Source organism: Anastrepha ludens, chromosome X (assembly GCF_028408465.1).
Source record: "Anastrepha ludens isolate Willacy chromosome X, idAnaLude1.1, whole genome shotgun sequence".
Lineage (NCBI taxonomy): Eukaryota > Metazoa > Arthropoda > Insecta > Diptera > Tephritidae > Anastrepha > Anastrepha ludens.
In genome coordinates, this window is record NC_071503.1 from 19,696,259 (window position 1) to 19,703,814 (window position 7,556).

The window sequence follows — 7,556 nt, forward strand, 5'->3', positions numbered from 1 at the left end:
CCGAGTCCTTCGCCCATCCTGCAGCTTTACGTATGGTTTCCACATCTACACCATTTCTTAATGCTGCTGAAGTAGCTGCATGACGTGTGCTATGCGCCGTAAACTGATTTATTGTATGTCAAGCCCGCTCTCTCGCATAACCTGTTTTATCCACCTACTAATTGTTTGCGATGATGCCTCCCGATGAGGTTTTTTAACCGTTATAAACAGGCTATCTTCACCATGACTTCTCAAGCTCTTAGTTTTTCCTAGGTATGTTTGCAGAGTCCTTACCGGGCATATTTTCTCATTTTCTGTGAGCGACGGAATGACTAAATTAGGTTGCATGCTGCCAACCGACGAGGTTTTAATTCTATCTGGAATTTTTATCTCTAATAAACCAGTTTTAACATTTATATTGGAAATTTTTATTTTTGCTAAGGTTTGAACTCTTTGTGCTGTCACTAATGCGAACAAGATAGCCAGCTTCTTTGATAGATTTTCAAGGTCCAACTCCTCATTTAGTCCCATACTTGTTAAGCGCTTTAAAACAATATTCGGATCCCAAGTCTGATTGTATTTGGGACGTTGCGGTTTGAGCACTGATACCCCTTTGCAAAACCTTTTTATTGTAGGATCTTTGCCAATATCCCACGTTGACAATAATGAGATAGCCGATCTATAGCTATTAAGAGTTCCATATTTTTTCTCCCCTGTTGCAAGTGGTGACAAAAACTCCAACACAAAGTTCATACCATGCTAGTATTGGTTTATTGTATTGCTTCAGAGTGCCTTCAGACAGCGATGCTAAAATATATGGTAAAGACTCTATTGGTGCTTGTTTTTTGATAAAAGCTTCCCTGATAATCTGCCTGCAATTAGGTTTAGTGATTTCCACGAGGGATGGTATTCCCTGAAAGGAGAACGTAGAAGATTAATCTTTCTTTCAAAGTAGATAGGTTATTTTATAAGCAACTCATTGAAAAGTGGAAACCACGGTCGTGATGGCCAATTTGGTACTACCAAGATACCCTCAGCTTTGTCGTTAATTATTTTTCTAATGGCTCGTAGAATTAGCGCAAACGGAGGAAAAGCATAAAATTCAAGATTAGCCCAATCTACTGTAAAGGCATCTATCTTGGAAGCCTCCGGGTCTGGAAACCATGAAAAGAAATCTGAACATTTGGTGTTAACATTAGTTGCGAACAAATCTACCCTTGGCTGACCCAACCTCAATACAATCTCATTAAAGGCATAATCCGCAAGCTCCCATTCTGTTTCATCTGACTTTATGCGCGACTCTTCATCAGCCTCACCATTTTGCGATGACTTTATGTACGTTGCTTGGATCCACAGCCTTCTTTCTTCACACCACTGCCAGATTTCTTTACTAAGTGCCGAGAGCTTTGGGTATTGTATACTACTCATCTTATTTATATAACTTATCGCTGTTGAATTGTCTACTATGAGTAATATTTCAGCGGACCGGCTCTCCTTTGCGAAACATTTTAACCCGTAGAAGGCAGCCCTTAACTCAAGCAGGTTAATGTGGCTTTCTTTTTCCCTGTCACTCCACCAACCATGTGAACGTTTTCCCCCGCACGCGATTCCCCAGCCAGAAAGCGACGCATCGGAGAAAATTTCTAAGGCAAACTTTCCTTCTCTGATAGGATTATAAGCTGTATCAATAGTTTTCATCCACCAATCTAGGTCTACTTGTATATACGAATCAATATGCACCTCATGGTGGCAATCTCCACCGCTTTTTCTGAGCGCCAAAAATTTTTGTCTCTCCATCTGTTTGGTATAAAGCATTCCATACTGAACTGCAGGACAAGCTGCAACAAGATAACCTACAAACTGGGCCAGAGATTGAATTTTCACCTTAGGCATCATTTTTAATTTTTCTGCTGCCTTTTTGATTTTCTCACGCTTTTCCAGTGGAAGACTCATACAAAAGTTGCCTGTATTTACTATAAAGCCTAAAAATTTGCAAGGTTGGGGACGGTGTCAATTGAGATTTTAGCCAATTTATTATGAAACCTAACCACTGCAGTGATGTCGTCTCTGCAATGTTGTCCCTACAGTGCACCTCTGAATTACCTAACAGCAGCATATCATCGAGATACACTACTGACTGCCAACCTCTCGATCGTAATTCTTTGACGACTGGCTTCATCACCATGGTAAATATATAAGGAGCCACTGATAAGCCAAATTTTTTTTTTTTTTTTTATTATTAGTATTTTCATTGCAACTAGTATAACATTACATATATATACTAACGAGCAATTTTTGTGGACTTTTGTTACAACAAATAATTTGAGTTAATCCTCAGCAAAATACAATTTATACTTTTAACTGATTTTTATTTATTAATATAGTTAGTTTAAATCTAGAGGTTTTTTACGTTTGAGCCTTCGTTTCCATTTTGTATTATCGTTAAGAATCAAGGCTTCATTGTTCACATGCTTGCTTAGTCGCTCTGCGTGCGACTTTGCAAATTTCTTTATGGTTGCCGTAACCGAATCAATATTGAGGTCACGTTCTAGATCTTGCGTCCTAATGTACCATGGAGCACAAACTGCATGCTTAAGTGCCTTAGTCTGAAATCTTTGTATATGCGCTGTGTTACTATAGCTGGTGCAACCCCATAGCTGAATTCCATAGCTTCCACTTTGCAGTATTAGAGTATGGTACTTTAATGCTGTTTATGTATATTGGCAGGTAGTTGGTCTTTTTGTTTGTAAAGTTGATGTGTACAGATTTTGTTTCGTTCAGTTTAATGTGCCATTTATCTGTCCAATTGTATATTTTATTGATAGCAAGCTGCAGTTGTGTAGTAGACTCTATTTCTGTCTTTCCGACGGTTAATATTGCAGTATCATCAGCAAATGTTGCTATAAAACAATTTCTGCTGTTTGGCAGGTCGTGAGTGAAAAGTAGATAGAGAAGAGGTCCAAGCACACTTCCTTCCGGCACACCAGCTTTTATCTCTTTCAGTTCAGAGAACTCATCTTCGTACCTGACGCGAAAATAGCGCTCAGACAGGTAGGTTTTTAAGATATTAAAACATTTTGTTGGCAGTACATTCTTTATTTTCCACAGCAGGCCAGCATGACATACTTTATCGAAAGCTTTAGAGACATCGAGAAATACAGCCGAACACACATTTTTTGACGTGATAACGTCTTATAATCCGATTTAACAGGCTGCACGCACGAAAAAATGTGTCGTTACCTTGCTCATATGTAGTTACCTTGCTCATTAGTGTTACCTTGCTCTTTAGTGTTACCTTGCTCATTAGTGTTACCTTGCTCATATTAGTGTTACCTTGCTCATATGTAGTTACCTTGCTCATTGCATTGAATGAACTGCAAGCGAAAGCGCGGAAGGAACGACAAAGCAAACAAAGCAAACGAACGGCAACGTTCGACATCTTGCTCTCTCCTACTTAAGTGAGCGTATATATGTATGTATATGCGCATATGTACATATATAAATTCACGTATTTGTATTTGCATATGCCTTCTTATTGATTATTATTAATTTGATTCACTTGAAGAATTTAAAATAAAACCAAGTTTGTTAATAATACCTGTTGTTTTAATGTTATTATTATTATTTTTTTATTATATATGAAGGAAAAAATGTATGGTAATATATTATTTACCATATCTATACTAATATTATAAAGAGGAAAACTTTGTTTGTTTGGTTGTAATGAATAGGCTCAAAAACTACTGGACCGATTTTAAAAATTCTTTCACCATTCGAAAGCTACATCACGAGTAACATGGATTATATTTTATTTTGGAAATAGGGCTCGAGATATAGGTCAAAACGTGGACCCGGGTAACCTTCGGATGTGTATATACAATATGGGTATCAAATGAAAGCTGTTGATAAGTGCTTTAATACGGGGTAATTTTCATACCTATTGATGACTAGGGTCTGGAAATATATGCCAAAACGTGGACCCGCCGTGTCTTTGAACCGAATTAAACCAAACTTCCACACATTGTTAAGGAGGTATTGAAGATGGTTTCCGTATAGTTTGGATACCTATTGGTAGACAGGGTCTCGAGATATAGGTCAAAACGTGGACCCGGGTAACCTTCGGATGTGTATGTACAATATGGGTATCAAATGGAAGCTGTTGGTGGGGTCTCGAGATATAAATCAAAACGTGGACCCGGGTAACCTTTGGTTGTGTATGTACAATATGGGTATCAAATGAAAGCTGTTGATAAGTGCTTTAATACGTGGTAATTTGTTATGTTATGTTATGTTATGTTATATTATGTTATGTTATGTTATGTTATGTTATGTTATGTTATGTTATGTTTTGTTATGTTATGTTATGTTATGTTATGTTGTGTTATGTTGTGTTATGTTGTGTTATGTTGTGTTATGTTGTGTTATGTTATGTTATGTTAAAGTATATTATGTTATGTTAATGTTAACTCATTCTCTATATCCATACAAAATATCTATCAAACAAATAAAATTAAAATTTTCTTTTGAAAAATGTATTTTCAATCAGTATTTTCTTATGACGTTATCACGTTAAACTATCGTCAGTAAACCGACTTTACAGACCACCTCTTTTTTCTTCAAATGTGTTCTCGATGATACGAGTTAATCTGTGAATTTGGTCAATAGTTGAGTGGCGCGCGCGAAATCCAAATTGGTGTGTTGGTATTATTTGTTTATTTTCTATGATATTGCTCAGGCGTTTTATCAAACATTTTTCCAACAGTTTTGACAAGATGGGCAACAGTGAAATTGGTCGATATGATGCTACATCGTTTGGAGGCTTTCCTGGTTTTAGAATCATGATGACATCAGCTATTTTCCAATAGATTGGAAAGTATTGCAGCTTAAAGCAAGCATTCATTATGTTTGTTAGCTTAGTAATGATGTTTCGTGGAACTTGTTTGAGGACTTCGGCAGTTATTAAATCAAACCCTGGAGATTTCTTCGACTTCAACTTTTGTATCTCGGCGCACATCTCATCTTCAGTTATGGGTACTATATCGCCATAATTATCATTGGCTATGCCATCATTATTTAGTATTGGTGATGTGTCGCTATTGGGTGTAAAGATTTTTGCTAGATAATCTGAAAATATGTTTGCTTTTTCTATGTTGGTTTTCGCCCATCCATTATTGCCTACTATGATTGGTGGATTATGGTTAGCTGGCTGTTTAAGCTTTTTGGTGCATTTCCATAGTGTGTAGTTTGTGTCTCTTTTATTATTTAATTGCTGTGCGTAGTTTGTAAATGATTGATTTTTGTATTCTTTAATTTTATGGCTGAGATCTTTCGCTGCTTTGTTCAAAGCTGCTTTATCAACAGGTGATCTTGTTTGATGCCACCTACGCCGCATTTTTCGCTTCTTTAGCACCATTTCTTTTATATCTTTTGTGTATTTGTGGCCAGCGGAAATTTTCTTTAAAGGAGGTGTGCTCGACCAAGCAGAGTGTTGTATTTCTCTCGTCAGTTTTAAAACTTCGTCATCTATCTTTGTTGTTGATTCCATTGGAAACGTATTGTCTTCAGATTCTTCTAACATTTTGCGGAAATAATCCCAGTCGGTAAATTGACTAGTTAATGTGAGAACTGGATCACGTAACGCTACCGTTTCGCTGAGAGTTAGATAGATTGGCGAGTGATCTGAATTCATGTCTAGCCCATTTTCAATATTAAGATAAGCACTGGAGACTTTTCTGGTGATGAAGAAATCGATAAGGTCCGGATTTTTGTGTGGATCAGATGGCCAATACGTTGGCATCCATGAAGATGCAGTGTTACAGTTTGTTAGTTGAAGCGCTTTGAAGAGCTCCCTTCCTTTAGTGGTTGTTAGCCTAGATCCCCAATGTTGTTAGCCTGATAAGCCAAATGGCAAACAATTGAATTCGAACAGTCGCCCTGCGAAAATAAATCTCAAAAATTTACGGAAATCTTTATGAATCGGTATCAGAAAATATGCATCTTCAAGGTCGACTGAAGCTAAAAAACCATTTCTTGATACTAGCTGTGTTACCGTTTTCCAGTCCTCAAGCTTAAAATGAGGAGCAACCATAAATTCATTCAGCTTTTTCAAGTTTAAAATAAACCTTTTTCCCCCGTTTGGTTTTGCAATTAAAAAATACGGTGAAACAAATTGGCCTTCACTTGGACTACACTCACTTATTGCCTTTTTTTAAGAAGATATTTAATTTCTGCTTCATAGTCTGAAATTTCCTCACTCTTAACATCAGGTACTTTGGGTGCCTGTTCTTGTTTTACTGGTGAGGAGAATGGAATTTTATATCCAGCTATAACTTGGAGTATCGCCTCGTCTGAGGTGAGTTGCCTCCATTGGTTTATAAAAAATCTAAGTCGTCCTGCCCTATTGCTTACCTTATCTAGCGCCGGTGATTGCTGCGGTGTTTGCTGTCCCGATGGTAACTTACTTTGTTCCGAGGCAAATTGCCCCCTGTCTGGTAACTCTTCTTCTGGTTGTACTTCTTGACAGGGGGTTTCGAGTTTAAATATTGCTTCTGAGTATACCCCGACGCTGCTTTCGGAGCTACTGATTTTGTGCTTCCTGAAGCCGATTTTAGCATATCTATCGCCAAATAGTAGCGTGTCAACTGGACCCTCTGCTGCAACGTTTTTTGATAGCAAATTTAGGCCAGGTAAGATAAAGGAGCGTCTGGTTGTGGATAATTTATAATGTAAATCCGTTAAAATTCTGCCAGTGTCTCCAAGAGCTGCATTGATGGCTTTGCTTGTTTCGTCTTCTGGGTTTTGTTTCAATGTTTTCGAAAATGCTTGACCCAAAGCGCTCAATGCTGCCCCCAGTTGATTTTGGAGCGATAATTGATAGCTGTCTTTTTTGATAGCCTGAGCTGTCAAGGTTAATTTCAGTTCCGGATTCAATGCTGGACCGCCCAAGCCAGGACAGTTCTCTGGTATTGGATATTTTCCTAAAAGTTCATTAACGTTTTCTTTTGGCAGTCCTGATCTTGCAAGCGCCAGCCAATTATCAGCAATTGGTTGACCTATTTTTAACCCTTGACTAAGTGCTGTAATGTTTGGCCCAATGTACGCTAACATAGAATCAGGGAACCCTTCTTCTGGGCCTAGACACATTGGCGATGTACCCGAGTATCCGTGCTGTACGCCTGTGCCGCTTGGTGACTCGTTCGGTAAATTTGAGCTTTTATTAATATTGTCAGGTGAGTTGCCTGACTCCCGTGTCGTACCTCGCGGGTGACGCTCGCCGGGATTAGTTTCTTGACGTGTCGTTCGTCTCGCGATACGCTCACCGTCATTATGCTCAGAATTTCTAATAGACTTTTCGCCACTTCTTGAACGTGAAGAACGGGTAGTACCCGTGCTAGAGCATGGTGATGAATAATGCCTATAACGCCATGATGATGAATTACACACAATTTTTTTCAATTACATTAAAAAAAACTAACTAAAAAAAAAATTTATAAAAAAAATATTTGGCGCCGGGAATTGATATCGAGTCTAAAATGTGGCGAGGAAAAATAGGAGGTGGGTTTATTTCTGCCACTGGT